This window comes from Giraffa tippelskirchi, chromosome 3, assembly GCF_054371585.1.
Source record: "Giraffa tippelskirchi isolate mGirTip1 chromosome 3, T2T-mGirTip1v1.2.pri, whole genome shotgun sequence".
Lineage (NCBI taxonomy): Eukaryota > Metazoa > Chordata > Mammalia > Artiodactyla > Giraffidae > Giraffa > Giraffa tippelskirchi.
In genome coordinates this window covers 186,832,286-186,852,741 of record NC_137277.1, presented here as the reverse complement: position 1 = coordinate 186,852,741, position 20,456 = coordinate 186,832,286, and the positions used below count along the sequence as shown (strand labels likewise).

The following is a 20,456-nucleotide window of genomic DNA, read 5'->3' as shown; positions in this document are numbered from 1 at the left end:
AATATGCACCAGTTTCCTCTCTGATCAACTCAAGGGCAGAAGGAAAAAAAAGACTGAATTCCTCTGTTCTGTCCAGGAAGTGACCAGTTAACATGGTCTCTGAAGGCGCCAAATGGAAATATTCTCCATGTGATAATAATAGAGGTTCCATTGTAAAATGAGAAGGGGGTCTTAGAAATCATCCAGCTGAGAGGTGGCTGAGATTTGGGGCCAAAACATGGGCTGTGGAAACAGACTGTTTGGCAAAAGCCAAGCTCTGTTCATCATCATCTGGGAGACTTAGAGTAAACGATTTTGCTTTGCTTTGCTTTGCTTTGCTTTCACCATTCAGAATATGAGGAAATGTTATCATGGTAGAATTGTTGTAAGGATTAAATGAGCTAATACATATACAGCACTTATTTTTTATTTTTTAAAAATTTTTAAAAATTGGAGTATAATTGCTTTACAATGGTGTGTTAGTTTCTGCTGCACAACAAGGCAAATCAGGCATATGTATACATATATCCCCTCCCTCCTGAGCCTCCCACCCTACTCGCATCCCACTCCTCTAGGCCGTCACAGAGCACTGAGCTGTGCTCCCTGTCCTCTACAGCAGCTTCCCACCAGCTGTATATTTGCACTTAGAACAGTGCCTTGTGCTTGTGAAAGTCACTCAGTCACGTCCGACTCTTTGCGACTCCATGGATACAGTCCATGGAATTCTCCAAGCCAGAATACTGGAGTGGGTGTCCTTCCCCTTCTCCAAGGGATCTTCCCAACCCAGGGATCGAACCCAGGTCTCCCGCATTGCAGGGGAATTCTTTACCAGCTGAGCCACAAAGGAAGCCCAGCTATCTATTTGCACTTAGAACAGTGCCAGGCACTTGCAAACACCCCTATGTGTGTGTATATATACATATATATATATATGCATATTTATATACACTTATATAAATGTAAGCTCTGTAGGTATGTAGGTCACCCACTTTACTTCACAAAGGGGACCACTGAAGCCCAGAGAGGGGCAGTCTTGCCAGGGCCACAAAGCAGGTCAGTGGCGAAGCCAACCCTCAGTTCCAGGTCTCCACACTGAAGGGGGTGATGCCCGTCGTAAATTCACTTTATTCCCTCCACGAACATTGACTGGGTAGGTGGGGGCAGGGCTGCCACATGCCAGACACCGGGTTAGGCACACAGGACAGAAAAGCAAGTAGATACCAAGAGCCCCAGGTGTGATCAGTAGCAGGAGTAGGGAGCCCAGGGCCTGTGGAAGCCAGAGGTACCACCTGGCCAGCAGATGAGAGTGACAGAGAGGCAAGTGAGAGCTGATCTGAGCCCCGCGTGGCCAGGCAAAAAAGGGGCAGGAAAGACCTTCCAGGTCGAAGGGACAGCACGGGTGAAAGCCTAGTGAAGTGAAAGTGAAAGTGAAAGTCGCTCAGTCGTGTCTGACTCTTTGCAACCCCATGGACTACACAGTCCATGGAATTCTCCAGGCCAGAATACTGGAATGGGTTGCCATTCCCTTCTCCAGGGGATCTTCTCAACCCAGCGATCGAACCCAGGTCTCCTGCATTGCAGGTGGATTCTTTACCAGCTGAGCCACAGGGAAGCCCAAGAATATTGGAGTGGGTAGCCTATCCCTTCTCCAGTGGATCTTCCCGACCCAGGAATCAAACCGGTGTCTCCTGCATTGCAGGCAGATTCTTTACCAACTGAGCTATCAGGGAAGCCCTGGTGAAAGCCTAGAGGCAAACCCCAAAACATGCCATCCTCTGCGGGGCCCATGACAAAGAGACTGGGGTTATATGCAAGTGAACCAATGCACTGTGCTCCCCACAGTGCCCTGAGCAGGCAGGGTAGCAAGCCCCCTCCAGTAGGATGGCTGCCCCATGGTTAAGAAGCAGCCAGGTGAAAAAAATCTTTCATGTCATAAGGAAACCACTGTTCACCCAAACTGCCAAGCAGGACCCAAATCAATGCATTTAGGGAGAGATTCTGTCTTGGAGGTGGGCTTGGGTTCACCCTTGGTGCTGTTTTGAATGTGAATTCATCCACCATGGAATGGAGGCCAGGTATCACAGCACATCCTGAGAGTCACCAGAATCCAAGCCAGGTGTCGGCGGAAGGCAGATCTTCGGCAAATCTCCATCTGTCTCATCTTGACGTGTTCGACGTGGAAGAATAGTTCTGATTGCTACCAGGTCGGAGAAGCAGGCAGCCTTGCCCTTTGAAGTTGGTGTGGCTACAGCCCCTGGGTTCCGGAGTTTTCCCCCCAGCTGGCTTTGCGCTCACTTGGACCTTCCTCTGAATGTCATCGACACCAAGGTCATTGGCAGCACTGTATCTCTGAGGAGCCAGGGGTATTTGCTGGTTATTGGATGATATTTCTTCCAGGGTCCTAAGGGAGCCTCCATTGTGTGAATGCCAGGAAGTCTGAAATTCCTGCATTGCTAAAACCATTGACATCATCTATGCCCAGCAGCTCCCTCTCCTGCAGGTGCCCGCTGCTCTGCTACTGGGCACGAGTCTTTAGTCAGCGTCTCCTGGCATCATCAGGGCGACCCCAACATCATTCTCACAGGCTTGAGGTTTCATCTCTGGCTGAAGGCAGGTTATAGCCACAAGTCGTAAATGGCCACAACCAGCCAGCTGTCCAAGTCAAAACGATGGGGACCATCTCTGACTCTCGCCTGTCCTTCAGCAATCCCATGGCTATCAAGTCCTGCACCTGCTTCCCTCCCAAGCCTCTCCCTGCCCACTTTCTCCACCACCCCTCGTGACCACTCTGGTCAAAGCCACCATGATCGCAAGCCTGGGCACCGTCCTAGTCACCTAGCAGCCTGTCCGGCAGCCTATGGTCCTATCCCATAGGGTTTACCGTTCTACTGCTAGAGTGATGATTCTAAAATTAGAATTGGATCTTCCTGCTTAAAACCCTTCCCATCACTCATTCACTCATTCAGTCATTCACTTCTTCAATAAATATTTTGGTCTACCACATGACAGACATTATTTATTATATGGTTAGGAATATGTCGAGACGGACAAAATCCCTGCCTTCAAAGATTTACCTTCTAGTGCATGTGTGCTGAGAAATATACAAGAAAACAGGTGAAAGTTGTCAAGTAGTGGTAAGCACTGGGAATAAAAATAAAGCAGAGAAGGAGACTTACTGATGGAGGAAAATGCCATGCTCTCTGGGATGGTCAGGAAGGCCCCTCTGAGGGTTGTTAGAATAGAAATCTGAATGCAGTAGGGGCCCAGAGCTACATGAAATGTGTGCCGGGCAATGACAGGATACTTCATTTCATGAAAAACAATAACCCAGAGGAAACAATATAATATTTTCTGAGTGCATAAAACTTAGCCAAAGAGAATTGGTTGGTCATCTTTGCAAAAACCTAGGAGATGTTTAGAAAAGCTTTCATTAGCTCTATAACCTTCAGTAACTGACTTTCATTAGTTCTATAACCTTCAGTAACTGACTTATCAGGCTTCTCTGGTGGCTCAGATGGTAAAAAATCAGCCTGCAATGTGCGAGACCTGGGTTCAGTCGCTGGGTTGGGAAGATCCCCTGGAGAAGGGAATGGCTACCCACTCCAGTATTCTGGCCTGAAGAATTCCGTGGACAGAGGAGCCTGGCAGGCTACAGTCCATGGGCTCACAAAGAGTTAAACATGACTGAGCGACTTTCACACAACTGACTTACCATGCCATTTCTGTTTTGTTATCTATAAAATGGAGATTCTATCATTAATACTCACTCATCAGGTTGTTGTAAAGATGAAATGAGTTAATGCATATGATGTGCTTTAGCATGGCTCCTGGTACATGTCAGCTATGATTCGGATCATCATGTCATCACTTTTTAATGGGGATCGGGATCCCTTTGAGATTATGAAAATGCACACATGGTGGTTTGGTTTAGTCGCTAAGTCATGTCCGACTCTTGCGACCCCATGGACTGTAGCCTGACAGGCTCCTCTGTCCATAGGAATTCTCCAGGCAAGAGTACTGGAGTGGGTTGCCATTTCCTTCTCCAAAATTCACACATGTTCACACATAATTCAACCTACTATTGTGGATGTCTACAGATTCCCTGAGGTCCATCCACAACTCTCCCCAGTGGTGGGGGAGGACCACATGGACAGAGCTCAGAACTCCAACTCCACATTGAACCAGAGAAGCTCCATGTTAATCTGTTTTACATATTTGCATATTGTGTTTCTACATGTGATTTCACTGGAAGAAAAATATGAAAAGGGCTCTTTTCCCTCTCATTTTGCAGATGAGGAAACTGAAGGCCAGTGACAGGTAGAAACGCAACCCAAAGTCACAGTGTAAATTAGAGGCAGAGTCGGAGTGAGAGTCTAGATCTCTTGTCTTCCAAGTTAGTGGGAAATATGAAAGGGAGATTGGCAGAGGCCCCACTGGGTGAAAATGGTCCCACTGGACTGGGCATAGCTTAGTGGATGAGAGCATGGGTTTGGAAGACAGTCCTGGGTATGAATACTGAACTGGCCACTTATTCACCTTGAGTAAGTTTCTTAACCTCTCTGACCATCAGTTTGTCCTAAAATGGTATAAAAAATACTCAAAAAGTCCTTTATCATGAAGAGGCAGTGCTGAGTGTGGGATGGAAAAGCAGTTTATGTAAACATGTTTGACATCAGGTTCAGATATGTCTCAAAGCCCTCCTGACCACGCATGCCTGCATTTCTTCTGGATAAAAGTCTAGAGTGATAAGATAGTCACTAAAGGAATCCATGAGGTTGAAGGGAACAGGTTTTTGGTGTGCAGAGAGCATCAGGCCTGGATACAGGCTGGGGGACTGGAGAGGGTCTCTGCAGGGGCTCGGCACCCGTTCCACGTGTAGTCCTCAGTCGGGTCTGGCTCTTTGTGACCCCATGGGCTGTAGCCCACCAGGCTCCTCTGTCCATGAAATTCTCCAGGCAAGGATACTGGAGTGGGTTACCATTTCCTTCTCCAGGCAAGGGTACTAGAGTGGGTTACCATTTCCTTCTCCAGGCAAGGGTACTGGAGTGGGTTACCATTTCCTTCTCCAGGCGGTCTTCCTGACCCAGGGATCAAACCCAGGTCTCCTGCACGGCAGGCGGATTCTTTACCGTCTGAGCCACAACATGTGGTCGTGCCCTGTATGCTACTCTCTGGAAAATTCCACCCGGGACAAGAAGATTCTGTTGTTGCATTTATTGCTCCTCAACTGCATGCTTAGGGGAAAGAAATTTTGAGACACACAAATAATATCAACTTCCTAGAATTGTTGTGACGTTTGGAAAAGATAATGGATGTAACAAGGTTCACTCTGTGTTTGGCATGGACTAAACTTTTAATAGGCACGTGCTGATTTTAGAAACGTGAAGTCACTGCCATTGTTGAAAGCAAGAACCAAAAATGATGGGGTGCAGTCTGTGTTGTTTGTCACAGAACCCCTCAGACTTGGCACAGTACCTACCACATAGGTGCTCAATACATTTTGGAAGAATGACTATAGACAGGGTAGAAAGATGAACAGCAAAATGGAAAAATGCTTGTTGGGTTCATTATGAAAAATATAGAAGCAAAATGGAGAAGTCTTTACAAAACTCTTGAGAAAATCCCTCATTCGTGCAGTCAGTGCACATTTAGCGAGCACTTTCTCTGTTCCAGTCACTGTTCCCAGTGTGGGGACTGAACCATGAATAAACGGGGCTGTTTTGTTCCTTTGGGGTCTCTGTTCTCATGGAGCTCACATTTAAGTGTGGGGAGACAGATAATAAATGAATAAACGTGATTTAATAATTGCGGCCCGGAGAAGGCAGTGGCACCCCACTCCAGTACTCTTGCCTGGAAACTCCCATGGATGGAGGAGCCTGGTGGGCTGCAGTCCATGGGGTCGCACAGAGTTGGAGACGACTGAGTGACTTCACTTTCACTGTTCACTCTCATGCACTGGAGAAGGAAACGGCAACCCACTCCAGTGTTCTTGCCTGGAGAATCCCAGGGTCGGGGGAGCCTGGTGGACTGCAGTCTACAGGGTCGCACAGAGTCGGACACGACTGAAGCAACTTAGCAGCAACAGCAGCAATAATTGGGGCCATGAAGAAAAATAAAGCAAAACAAAGGATTTAGGGAGTAATGGAGATGCTGTTATAAATAGTGAAAATCTCTCCAAGAAATGACATTTGAGCAGACACATGAGTGAAGCCATGTGGATATCTGAGGGAAGAGCTTTCTACACTTGAAAACAGTTGAAAAGAGAACAAATGCATTTTATCCAGTACCTAGGACTCATTTTCAATCGACTGAAACAAAATAAAGACTCTTTGTAGTGCACTGCCTGAAAGTTGAACAGAAATCTACTCCACATGAAAGACAAACCTTTAGTTAATCTGTTTTTGTTGTTATTGAAATCTTAAGTACCTCCTTTATCACAGATGGCTCAAAACCTGCAGGGGAAGAGATGCTTTAGAAACACAATTCCAAATGAAAAACAAAAGAACCCAGCAATGATAATGGCCTCACAAGAAATAACTTCAAATTGTGAGTGCGCTGCTTGATGAGATTAAACAGTTGGAGGCAAATGATGCAAGCCCCAAAAAGGAAAATATTCCTATGAATCATTTCACAAATCCTGTGCTGGAGCACATCAAACTCAGCAATTTTATGTTTGGGGAATAGTCATCCACTTACTCAAGAAACATTATAGAACATCCGATTATTGTGTTTCATGGCTTGAAAGATTACCTGAACCCAGATTTAGTTTATAGAGCTTTCATCTTGCCCCAGGTTGACACATATTTATTCATCATTTTTATTTTATTTACTATTATTTTATTTTTCAATTTAATTTTTGCTTTTATTTCCAGTCCATTCACCTTTCCCCTGTAGGCCCTGTTCTCGGGTTCTTGGTCCATTTTATTTATATGCATAAATTCATCCACGTAAACAAGATGTGGTGTTGCTATGTGTGCATATTTAATGTACAAAAGTGATATAGTGCTACATATCTCACGCTGCTTCTTTGAGATCTATTCATGTTGATTAATGTAGAGCTAGTGTTCTTTTTGATGGTCGCCTTGTATTCCATCATTGACACATGTGTTATTTAGTTATTCCTTACCAGGGCTTCCCTGGTGGCTCAGAAAGCAAAGAATCTGCCTGCGATGCAGGGACCTGGGTTCAATCCCTGGGTTGAGAAGATCCCCTGGAGAAGGGAATGGCTACCCATTCCAGTACTCTTGCCTGGAGACCTCCACGGATGTAGGAGTCTGGCAGGCTACAGTCCGTGAGGTTGCCAAGAGTTGAACACAACTGAGTGACTAACACATATTTGGGAGTTTGAGATTAACACATACACACTGCCATATTTAAAATAGATAACCATCAAGGACCTACACCATATTTAAAATAGATAACCATCAAGGACCTACACCATATTTAAAATAGATAACCATCAAGGACCTACTGCATAGGCAGGTTTTAACAGACATTTAACAGAGAACTCTGCTAAAATTCTGTACTGACCTAAATGGGAAAAGAATTTGAAAAAGAATAGATACATATACATGTATAACTGAATCACTTTGCTGTACACTTGAAACTACCACAACTTTGTTATTCAATGACGCCAACATAATACAACATTTTTAAAAGTCAAAAAAGAACATTTAAGTTATTTCTAATTCTGTTAGTATAAACTAGTGCTGCAATAAGCATCCTTGAATATTTATATCTCTTAATCTACTTAATCAAGAATTTCTCTGGCATTTATACTCAAGACAGGATTTTCAGTGTACAAAGATATGCATTATGTCCATATTACTAAATATCCCCCAAATTTCTCTCCTAAAGACTGTACCAATTTTTCACTCCCTGAACAGTGCATAAATGTTGCATTTTCCCCACATCTTTGGCACTTTGATACTATCTCATATTTTTTCTTTGGCTGTAAAATGGTATCCATTTCTTTATTTTGCCTTTCTTTGATCATTAACAAGGTTAAACATCTCTGTTTATTAGCCCTTCTAGTCTCTTGTTTCCTCTTCTATGGACTGCTTGCCCATACTTTCTTCTTTTCACATTTCTATATATAATTCTCCTCCTCCTTTTTTTTTCTATGTCGTACATTTAGGATATTAATGTCAGTCATATATGTTGAAAATATATTCTCCAGTCTGTTAATTGCCAGTTAACTCTGTCTCTGGTGCCGTTTTCCTTTCTCAATTCAAACAAACAAACTCTGATTTTAACTGGACACAAGGCTTCCTGGCATAAAGACTACATTTTCCAGCATACCTTGATGTAAGAGAAGGTATTATGGGAAGTATGCAGAAAATTCTCTTAAAGAAGAAGAGCTCCATTCTTTCCTTTTCTCCTTCTCACCAGTTGGAGTACTGGATCATGAGTTGGGAGCCACGTGCTAAGGATGGAAAAACTGTGATGGAAGGACCAGATCCATGATGCCGGCCCTGGACTGCTTACATATCTCAGAGCTAAACCTAAATCTAACTGATATAAGCAAAGTCTCATTAGTCAAATCCATCTGTTTCCTCCTTCAAGATATTCTTGCTGATTTCAAAGTCACAGTGATATTTGCCTACACTTTTCTTCTAATAGTTTTTGTAGCTTTGCTTTTTCACATGGTTCTTAATCCATCTGGAAACATTCTGATTTGTTTCAGGAGGCTACCCTCACTTTCTTTACATTATGAGCCAATTCTCCCACCACCACTTATTAAACAGTAATTCTTTCTTTCCTCGCTGAGTTGTGATCCCATCTCTACTGTATACCAGGTTCTCAGCCCTACATTGAAAAATAGTGGTATTGGGAAGTATATGTAGTATGCATATGGTATACAGAAGTATATGTGTGGTTTCCATGTTAAGTGGATATCTATGGGTTTGTTTTTTTTTTATTAAATATAGTGTCTGCTGGCTCAGTGGTAAAGAATTCGCCTTCCAATGTAGGAGATGTGGATTCAATCCCTGGGTTGCAAAGATCCCCTGGAGAAGGAAATGGCAACCCACTTCAGTATTCTTGCCTGGGAAATCCCACTGACAGAGGAGTCTGGTTGGCTACAGTCCATGGGGTTGCAAAGAGTCAGACAGAACTTAGTGACAGAACAATACCTTTAACATTAGATCTTAGTTTCCCTTGTCATATCATCTTTATCCCATGGATTATTTAGAGATATGATTTTTAATTTTCAGACACATGTCCATTTTCCCTTTGTTAGTGATTTCTGCTTCTATTGCATTTGATTTACATAATTGTTCAACATGATGTCACTTCTTAAAATTTATTAATCATTCCTTTGTAGCTTACTATGTGATCCATTTTTACACATTTCATGTGATTTTGAGAATAATTTTTATTCTGGCTGCGTGGGTATATATAAAAGCTTAAATTCATAATTGTTCAAAAATTCTGCCTCATCAGTTTCTGAGAAGTATATGTTAATATCACCAGCTACTGTTGGAAATTCACTCACTTTGCCTTGTAAGTCTATCGGTTAAAACTATTTCTAAGTTATATTACTAGGTGCATATACGGTTATACTCGTTATGCTTCCTCAGTATAAAGTTCTTTTTACTGATGTTCGTGGCCCTGTCAGTCTGCATGGATGGTTTGTTACTCTAGCTGCCTTCTAATCTGTATTTGCTTGGTATATATTTTTCATTGTCTGGTTTGTAAGTAAGGAATATGTTTACATGAAATGATGTTTAAAAGTATAGTGAATAGTTTTGTTCGTACCCAGTTTCCATCCACCATATGCCAGTCATCAACTTTTTTGTCTCTCAGTTCTAAATTCACTCTTCTTTACGTTGCTTTGAGATACTAGAACTAAACTCTGTAAACGTTTCTCCTCTGGCAGATGGTATCACGCTACAGCTTGTCACGCAGAGAGGCCTGAGGGAAACTGCGAGAGGAAGGGGCTTCTCTTCTGATTCTGACGCTTTTCTTTCTGGCTTTTGTAGAGCGGCTGCCAGCAGATGGCTTCCTTGCTAGCCAGTGGCTTCTCTGTCAGAGATGTGCAGGAAACATTGGTGTGCACACACTCCAGCATCCATGGCCTATCGCAATACCTTCACCAACAGGGTGTGAATCTCAGCTTTGGGGTGAGGGGCTCTTCCGAGTTTGTTCTTCCTTGAGTATACTCCTTCAGCCTTAGAGGCAGCAGCTTATTCTCTACATCTGTGTCCTAGGTGGTAGCCACTTTCCAAATGTGGCAACTTAGATTCAAATATAATCAAAATAAAATCAATTTTAAAATTCAGTTCTTCAGCCTCACTAGCTACATTTCAAGTGTTTCATAGCCACGTGTGGCTGGTTGACTACTGCACTGGACAGTGCAGATATAGAACATGTCCATCACTGCAGAATGTTTTACTGGTTGGTGATGCTTTAGCAGCCTCTCTATTTCTCTTAGGAGTTAGTTTCCTTTATTAGCTAATAATTCTTTACATTGTTCACATTAATTTTATGCTACTTACACTGTTGTGCTGTGCTTAGTCAATCAGTCGTGTCTGACTCTTTGCAACCCCATGGACTGCAGCCTGCCAGGCTCCTCTGTCCATAGGGATTCTCCAGGCAAGAATACTGGAGTGGGTTGTCATGCCCTCCTCCAGGGGATCTTCCCAATCCAGGGACTGAACCCAGGTCTCCCACATTGCAGGCCAATTTTTCACTGTCTGAGCCACCACGGAAGCCCAAGAATACTGGAGTGGTAGCCTATCCCTTCTTCAGGGGGTCTTCCTGACCTAGGAATTAAACTGGTATCTCCTGCATTGCAGGCAGATTCATACTCATACCAGCTGAGCTACCAGGGAAGCCCACTAGTTGCATTACTAACTAATAATTCTTTTTATTATTTCCTGTTCTGATTTCCTTGGTTTCTGTCTGCTGATTGGCCTGTGAATAATACACATTCTATTTTTCATATGTAACTTTCCAATATTTTTATGCAAATATGAGCAAATACAAATATATATTCCTTTTTTCAGCTTTTTATTTTGTATTGGGGTATAGCCAGTTATGGGTTTCCCTGGTGGCTCAGAGGGTAAAGAATCCGCCTGCAATGCAGGAGACCTGGTTTTGGTCTCTGTGGTGGGAAGATCCCCTGGAGAAGGGAATGGCTACCCACTCCAGTATTCTTGCCTGGAGAACTCCGTGGACAGAGGAGCCTGGTGGGTTACAGTCCATGGGGTCACAGAGTCAGACACGACTGAGCAACTAATACATACACATAGCCGATTAACATTGTGATAGTTTCAGGTGAATGGCAAAGAGACTCAGCCATACATATACATATATCCTTTCTTCCCCAAACTCCCCTCCCATCCAGGCTGTCACATAACATTGAGCAGAGTTCCATGTGCTATACAGTAGGTCCTTGTTGGTTATCCATTTTAAATATAGCAGTGTGTAACATGTCCATCCCAAACTCCCTAAGTAATCCTTCCCCCAACCTGGCAACCATAAGTCCATTCTCTGAGACTGTGAGTGTTTTTCTGTTTTGTAAGTTCATCTGTATTAACAAATATATATTCCTATCTCTATCCACTCCAACACATACACTTATTTACACAAAGATAGCAAACTATGTATATAGAGCAGAAGTCTAACAAAGACTTCCACCAGGCCAAATCTCACTAAATCTGTCCACACCCATATGTATTATCTGATTGCTTTCAGGCTACAAATGGCAAGTTGAAAGTCAAGCAGCTGCAACAAAGATTGCATGGCTCGCAAAGTCAAAAATATTTACTGTCTGGTCCTTTACCAAAAAAAAGTTTGCTGATTTCTGTTCATCTTGCTTTTTAAATTAAGCAATATATATAGGAGTTCTTTCTCTGTGAGAATGTTAGTGCTTCCTCACTCTTTTTGAAGCTATATACTATTCCACTGAGTGGACACATCACAGCATACTTAAGTTTGTTCCTTTGGTTTAAATCCCATCTTTTTTCCTATTTCGAGGGTTATTTCAGTGAATAACTTTGTATATGCATCATTTTGTACATCTGTAGGTACATAGACAAAATAAGTACCTGGAAGTGAAATTATTGATCAAAGGGAAATGCATTTTTAAAGTTTGATAAAATTTGTTAGTTTGGGGACTTCCCTGGTGGCCCAGGGATTGAGAGTCCACCTGCCAATGCAGCCAACATGGGTTTGATCCCTGGTCCGGGAAGATTCCACATGCTACAAAGTAACTAAGCCCATGCGCTAGAGCCCACAAGCCGCAGCTACTGCAACTTGCAAGCCCTAGAGGGCTGTGATCCACAGCAGAAGAAGCACCGCAGTGAGAAGCCTGCACACTGCACCAGAGAGTAGCCCCCACTTGCCACAGCAGGAGAAAGCCCGTGAGCAGCAGCAAGGACGCAGTACAGTCCAAATAAGTAAATAAATAAAACTTCTTATCTACACAGGAATGGCACTAATCTACATTCCAATCATTAATGGAATGCCTATTTCCCATCTCATTGCCAAATTTCCAGAATTTTTTGAAATTTGATATGTTAAAAAAAAGAAAGCTATTTCAGAGTAGTTTTAATTTGCATTGCTCATATCATGAATGGGTTGACCACATTTTTCTGTGTTTATAGGCCATCTTCATGTCTTTTTATGTGTGTGAACTGCCTCTTGATGTCTTTTTTTTTTTCCTTTGATTTTCAGAAGACTTTCAGTCTTGTTCTTATGAATTTATAGAAGCTCTTCATGTGTTAGGGAAATTAGATCTTCATCTATACTATGTGTGGCAAATAAATCCTCCCAGGTTGCCATTTTTGTTTAAACTTACTTTATGAGCCTTTTAAAAACTCTGGCTAAATTGATCAATCTTTTCTTTTTCCGTTTTTAGATTTTTAATCAATTAGAAAGTCCTTCAGTACCTCAAGGTTACAAGGAAATTTGCTCGTTTTTTTTCCCTAGTACTTTAATGTCTACAATTTTTTAGCTTTAGTTCTTTGATCTATTTTTAGTTTATCCCAGCATAACATGTGAGGTATAGATAAAACTCTTTTTTCAAATGATTATCTAGTTATCCTCAAACCATTAATTATAAAGTTTAACTTTACTCTTATACCTTTCAGTTCAGTTCAGTTCAGTTACTCAGTCGTGTCCAACTCTTTGCAACCCCATAAACTGCAGCACGCCAGGCCTCCCTGTCCATCACCAACTCCCGGAGTCCACCCAAACCCATGTCCATTGAGTCGGTGATGCCATCTGACCATGTCATCCTCTGTCGTCCCCTTCTCCTCTTGCCCTCAATCTTTCCCTTTCCCAGCATCAGGGTCTTTTCCAATGAGTCAGTTCTTCCCATGAGGTGGCCAAAGTATTGGAGTTTCAGCTTCAACATCAGTCCTTCCAGTGAACACCCAGGACTGATCTCCTTTAGGATGGACTGGTTGGAACCCCTTGCGGTCCAAGGGACTCTCAAGAGTCTCCTCCAACACCACAGTTCAAAAGCATCAATTCTTCGGCGCTCAGCTTTCTTTATAGTCCAATTCTCACATCCATACATGACTACTGGAAAAACCATAGCCTTGACTAGATGGACCTTTGTTGACAAAGTAATGTCTCTGCTTTTTAATATGCTATCTAGGTTGGTCATAACTTTCCTTCCAAGGATAAGCGTCTTTTAATGTCATGGCTGCAGTCACCATATGCAGTGAATTTGGAGCCCAGAAAAATAAAGTCAGCCACTGTTTCCACTGTTTCCCCATCTATTTCCCATGAAGTGATGGGACCAGATGCCATGATCTTAGTTTTCTGAATGTTGAGCTTTAAGCCAATTTTTTCACTCTCCTCTTTCACTTTCATCAAGAGGCTCTTTAGTTCTTCTTCACTTTCTGCCATAAGCGTGGTGTCATCTGCATATCTGAGGTTATTGATATTTCTCCCAGCAATATTGATTCCAGCTTGTGCTTCTTCCAGCCCAGCGTTTCTCATGATGTACTCTGCATATAAATTAAATAAGCAGGGTGACAATGTACAGCCTTCAGTCTGTTGTTCCATGTCTAGTTCTAACTGTTGCTTCCTGACCTGCATACAGGTTTCTCAAAAGGCAGGTCAGGTGGTCTGGTATTCCCATCTCTTTCAGAATTTTCCACAGTTTATTGTGATCCACACAGTCAAAGGCTTTGGCATAGTCAATAAAGCAGAAATAGATGTTTTTCTGGAACTCTCTTGCTTTTTCGATGATCCAGGAGATGTTGGCAATTTGATCTCTGGTTCCTCTGCCTTTTCGAAAACCAGCTTGAACATTTGGAAGTTCACAGTTCACGTATTGCTGAAGCCCGGCTTGGAGAATTTTGAGCATTACTTTACTAGCGTGTGAGATGAGTGCAATTGTGCAGTAGTTTGAGCATTCTTTGGCATTGCCTTTCTTTGGCATTGGAATGAAAACTGACCTTTTCCAGTCCTGTGGCCACTGCTAAGTTTTCCAGATTTGCTGGCATATTGAGTGCAGCACTTTCACAGCGTCATCTTTCAGGATTTGAAATAGCTCAACTGGAATTCCATCACCTCCACTAGCTTTGTTCGTAGTGATGCTTCCAAAGGCCCACTTGACTTCACATTCCAGGATGTCTGGCTCTAGGTGAGTGATCACACCATCATGATTGTCTGGGTCGTTAAGATCTTTTTTGTACAGTTCTTCTGTGTATTCTTGCCACCTCTTCTTAATATCTTCTGCTTCTGTTAGGTCCATATCATTTCTGCACTTTATTGAGCCCATCGTTGCATGAAATGTTCCCTTGGTATCTCTAATTTTCTTGAAGAGATCTCTAGTGTTTCCCATTCTATTGTTTTATTCTATTTCTTTGCATCGATTGCTGAGGAAGGCTTTTTTATCTCTCCTTGCTATTCTTCGAAACTCTGCATTCAGATGGGAATATCTTTCCTTTTCTCCTTTGCTTTTCACTTCTCTTCTTTTTACAGCTATTTGTAAGGCCTCCTCAGATAGCCATTTTGATTTTTTGCATTTCTTTTCCATGGGGGTGGTCTTGATCCCTGTCTCCTGTACAATGTCACGAACCTCTGTCCATAGTTCATCATGCACTCTGTCTATCAGAACTAAACTTCCCTGGTGGCTCAGATGGTAAAGCGTCTCTCTGCCTGTAATGTGGGAGACCTGGGTTCGATCCCTGGGTCGGGAAGATCCCCTGGAGAAGGAAATGGTAACCTACTCCAGTATTCCTGCCTGGAAAATCCCATGGATGGAGGAGCCTGGTAGGCTGCAGTCCATGGGGTTGCAAAGAGTTGGACACGACTGATCGACTTCACTTTCACTTATAATTTTACTTAAATGTAATATATTAAATTCCTATATGAATTTTGGTCTATTCTTGGACTTTCTATTACATTCCATCGGGTTGTCTGTTTATGTGCTAATTATTCACTGTTTTAATTGTTGAGGCTTTAAAATGCAGTTTAATATGATAAGTCTGGTTCTTCATATTCTTTGTTATTTATTTTTTCCATAAGAAATTTAAAATCACTTTGTCCTGTTGCAGAAAAAAAAATGTTGTTGTGCTTGCTGAGAATTAACATTTTTGTATTTAGTCTTCTTGATATTTAAGAAATGCTGTATCTTTCCTCTCAAATTTTCTGTTGTATTCTGCACCAATATTTGAAGTTTATACTTAAAATTAATAATTTATTTTTTGGTTACTATTGCATATATGGTCTTTTCTTCTATTATCTTCCCTAAGTGGTTTCTGTATAAAGTTTATTCATCAGTATATCCGTCAGAGTTCTTCAGAGAAACAGAATCAAAAAGATATGTATAAACATGAGAGAATTTGGTTTTGGGAATTCAGTTCAGTTCAGCTCAGTTGCTCAGTCATGTCTGACTCTTTGCGACCCCATGGACTGCAGCATGCCAGGCTTCCTTGTTCATTACCAACTCCCAGAGCTTGCTCAAACTCATGTCCATCGAGTCAGTGATGTCATCCAACCATCTTATCCTCTGTTGTCCTCTTCTCCTCCTGCCTTCAATCTTTCCCAGCATCAGGATCTTTTCTAATGAGTCAGCTTTCACATAGCTCTACTGGAATTCCATCACCTCCACTAGCTTTGTTTGTAGTGATGCTTCCTAAGGCCCACTTGACTTCACATTCCAGGATGTCTGGCTCTGGATGAATGATCACGCCATTGTCGTTATCTGGGTCATGAAGATCTTTCTTGTACAGTTCTTCTGTGTGTTCTTGCAACTTTTTCTTAATATCTTCTGCTTATGTTAGGTCTATACCATTTCTGTCCTTTACTGAGCCCATCTTTGCAAGAAATGTTCCCTTGGTATCTCTAATTTTCTTGAAGAGATCTCTAGTCTTTCCCATTCTATTGTTTCCCTCTATTTCTTTGCATTGATCACTAGGAAGGCTTTCTTATCTCTCCTTGCTATTCTTTGGAACTCTGCATTCAAATGGGTATATCTTTCCTTTTCTCTGACTTTTGCTCCTCTTCTTTTCACAGCTATTTGTAAGGCCTCCTCAGACAACCATTTTGTCTTTTTGCATTTCTTTTCTTTGGGATTGTCTTGATCACTGCCTCCTATACAATGTCACAAACCTCCATCCATAGTTCTTCAGGGCACTCTACCAGATATAATCTCTTGAATCTATTTGTCATTTCCACTGTATAATCGTAAGGGATTTGATTTAAGTCATACCTGAGTGATCTAGTGGTTTTCCCTACTTTTTTCAATTTAAGTCTGAATTTGGCAATAAGGAGTTCATGGTCTGAGCCACAGTCAGCTCCTGGTCTTGTTTTTGCTGACTGTATAGAGCTTCTCCATCTTTGGTTGCAAAGAATGTAATCAGTATGAATTTGGTATTGACCATCTGGCAATGTCCATGTGTAGAGTCTTCTCTTGTGTTGTTGGAAGAGGGTGTTTGCTATGACCAGTGCATTCTCTTGACAAAACTCTATTAACCTTTGCCCTACTTCTTCCTGTACGCCAAGGCCAAATTTGCCTGTTACTCCAAGTATCTCTTAACTTCCTACTTTTGCATTCCAGTCCCCTATGATGAAAAGGACATCTTTTTTCGGTGTTAGTTCTAGAAGGTCTTGTAGGTCTTCATAGAAATGTTCTACTTTAGCTTCTTCAGCACTACTGTTTGGGGCATAGACTTGGATTACTGTGATATTTGGTTTGCCTTAGAAGCAAACAGAGATCATTCTGTCATTTTTGAGATTGCACCCAAGTACTGCATTTTGGACTCTTTTGTTGACTAGGAGGGCTATTCCATTTCTTCTAAGGTATTCTTGCCCACAGTAGTAGGTACAATGGTCATCTGAATTAAATTCGCCAATTCCAGTCCATTTTAGTTTGCTGATTCCTAAAATGTCGATGTTCACGCTTGCCATCTCCTGTTTGACCACTTCCAATTTACCTTGATTCATGGACCTAACATTCCAGGTTTCTATGTAATATTGTTCTTTACAGCATCAGACTTTACTTCCATCACCAGCCACATCCACAACTGGGTGTTGTTTTCACTTTGGCTCTGTCTCTTCATTCTTTCTGGAGTTATTTCTCCATTCTTCTCCAGTAGCATATTGGGCACCTACTGACCTGGGGCGTTCATCTTTCAGCGTCCTATCTTTTTGCCTTTTCATGCTGTTCATGGGGTTCTGAAGGCAAGAATACTGAAGTGGTTTGCTACTCCCTTTTCCAGTGGACCATGTATTGTCAGAACTCTTCACCAGGACCTGTCCATCTTTGGTGGCCCTGCATGGCATGGTTCATAGTTTCATTGAGTTAGACAAGGCTGTGGTCCATGTGATCAGATTGGTTAGTTTTCTGTGGTTGTGGTTTTCATTCCATCTGCCCTCTGAGGGATAAGGCTAAGAGGCTTATGGAAGCTTCCTGATGGGAGAGACTGACTGAGGGGGAAACCGGGTCTTGTTCTGATGGGCGGGGCCATGCTCAGTAAACCTTTAATCCAATTTTCTGTTCTTGGGTGGGGCTGTGTTCCCTCCCTATTGTCTGACCTGAGCCCAAACTATGCTGAAGTTAATGAAGATAATGGTGACCTCCTTCAAAAGGTCCCGTGCCCGCACTGCTGCACTCAATAACTCTGCACCCCCAACCCTGCTGCAGGCCACCGCCAACCCACACCTCTGCTGGAGACTCCTGGACACTCATACGCAAGTCTGGCTCAGTCTCTTGTGGGGTCACTGCTCCTTTCTCCTGGGTCCTAGTGTACACAAGGTTTTCTTTGTGCCCTCCAAGAGTCTGTCTCCCCAGTCCTGTGTAAGCTCTGTAATCAAACCCCACTGGCTTCCAAAGTCATATCCCATGGGGGTTCTCAATCCCTTTGCTAGATCCCTAGGTTGGGAAATCTGTTGTGGGTCGTAGAGCTTTCTTACCAGTGTGAGAATTTATTTGGTGTAATTGTTCTGCAGTTTGTGGAAACAGTGAGAGACTTTATTGTGGGGGGCTCCAAAATCACTGCAGATGGTGACTGCAGCCGTGAAATTAAAAGACGCTTGTTCCTTGGAAGAAAAGCTATGACCAACCTAGACAGCATATTAAAAAGCAGAGACATTACTTTGCTGACAAAGGTCCATCTAGTCAAAGCTATGGTTTTTCCAGTAATCATATATGGATGTGAGAGTTGGACTATAAAGAAAGTTGAGTGCTTAAGAATTGATCCTTTTGAACTGTGGTGTTGGAGAAGACTCTTGAGAATCCTTTGGACTGCAAGGAGATACAACCAGTCAATCCTAAAGGAAATCAGTCCTGAATATTCATTGGAAGGACTGATGCTGAAGCTGAAACTCCAATACTCTGGCCACCTGATGTGAAGAACTGACTCATTGGAAAAGACACTGATGCTGGGAAAGATTGAAGGCAGGAGGAGAAGAAGACAACAGAGGATGAGATGGTTGGATGGTATCACCAACTCAATGGACATGAATTTGAGCAAGCTCCGGGAGTTGGTGATGGACAGGGAAGCCTGGCATGCTGCATGGGGTCACAAAGAGTCAGACACAAGTGAGCAACTGAACTGAACTGAACTGATATCTATAACCATGAGTCCAGCTATGAAAAAGAGAAAAGCACTAATAAATGCAACAACACAGATGAAAATCAACTAATTACACTGAATGAAAGAAGCCAGGAATAAAATGCTATCTAATACATAATTTCAATATATGAAATTCTAGAACAGTCAAAAGTCATCTATACTGACAGAAAGTAGATCAGTGCTGCTTGGGGACTGGGAGGGGGAAAGGGGAGTTGAACTGGGAAGGGGCACAAGAGAACTTTTTCAGGTGATAAACATATTCTAGAATCTCTAGTTTCTATTCTGTCACGTAAGAAGCTTGGAGGTTACCACTCCATTCTAACATGAAGTAAAAACCTGAACAAACTGAAAGATCTATAACTCTTCTTAGATTCATCAGAGAAGTGAGGTCATAGGGCAACAGAACCCTCCATGGGAAGCAGTACCAGAATAGGGAAACTAAATTGAAATTGATGGATTTCTCATGGATAAATCTGAAAGTTAAAAACTACAGAGGGACCCAGTAATGGATGGGGGTGGAGGGGGGTGGGGTGAAGGGGGAAGCAACACACTTTTCTGAGTTTTTCTCCTGGAATTCTCACAGTGAGTATCACAGAGAAACCCCCTAGTCCTTCGGGCATCAGGAGGAGGAAAGGAACCATTTTGGAGTACTGCTACTGCTAAGTCACTTCAGTTGTGTCCGACTCTGTGCGACCCCATAGACGGCAGCCCACCAGGCTCCGCCGTCCCTAGGATTCTCCAGGCAAGAATACTGGAGTGGGTTGCCATTTCCTTCTCCAGTGCATGCAAGTGAAAAGTGAAAGTGAAATCGCTCAGTCGTGTCCGACTCTTCGCGACCCTGTGGACTGTAGCCTACCAGGCTCCTCCGTCCATGGGATTTTCCAGGCAAGAGCATAAGCATTTTATTTTATTTTTTTAAGAATAGGTTCTTCCCGCATAGGAAACCACTGAACCAGAGTCTAACCTGCAGGGTTCTATCACAGTCTAACACATGGGCGAAGGCAAATGCACAACTCTAGCTCACTCTAGCCAACCTGTCCCATCTAAGGGGGTTTGGGGACGAGAAGCACTGGTGAAGTACACATTCCAAAGACACAGGCTCGCCAAAAATCTGAGATTTAGTCATAGATCTACAAAACACTTTCCCTCTCCCTATGCCTTACCACCCCATCACTAAAGGTCTATTCTCAGCAATTCCTTTTACCTAGTACATCATGTCTACCTTTCAACAAAAAGATTACAAGGCATAATAAAAGGCAAAACCCACAATTTTAAGAGAGAAGAAAGCACCAAGAGTTAGAGGGACTTCCCTAGTGGCCCAGTGGTTAAGACTCTATGCTTCTCCTGCAGGGTGCATGGGTTTGATCCCTGGTCAGGGAACAAAGGTCCTGCATGCCATTTGGTGCAGCCAAAAAATAAAACTGAAAAAAAAAA

General features: G+C 42.6%; 1 long non-coding RNA gene across 1 annotated transcript; it reads left to right on the top strand.

Moving 5' to 3' along the window:
- Window positions 1–12,635: 12,635 nt before the first annotated feature.
- On the top strand, window positions 12,636–19,795 carry LOC145542226 (uncharacterized). The gene is made up of 3 exons (XR_014079691.1): window positions 12,636–13,101; window positions 15,822–18,498; window positions 19,037–19,795. It is a non-coding gene; the product is annotated as an uncharacterized LOC145542226 (long non-coding RNA).
- Window positions 19,796–20,456: the final 661 nt, after the last annotated feature.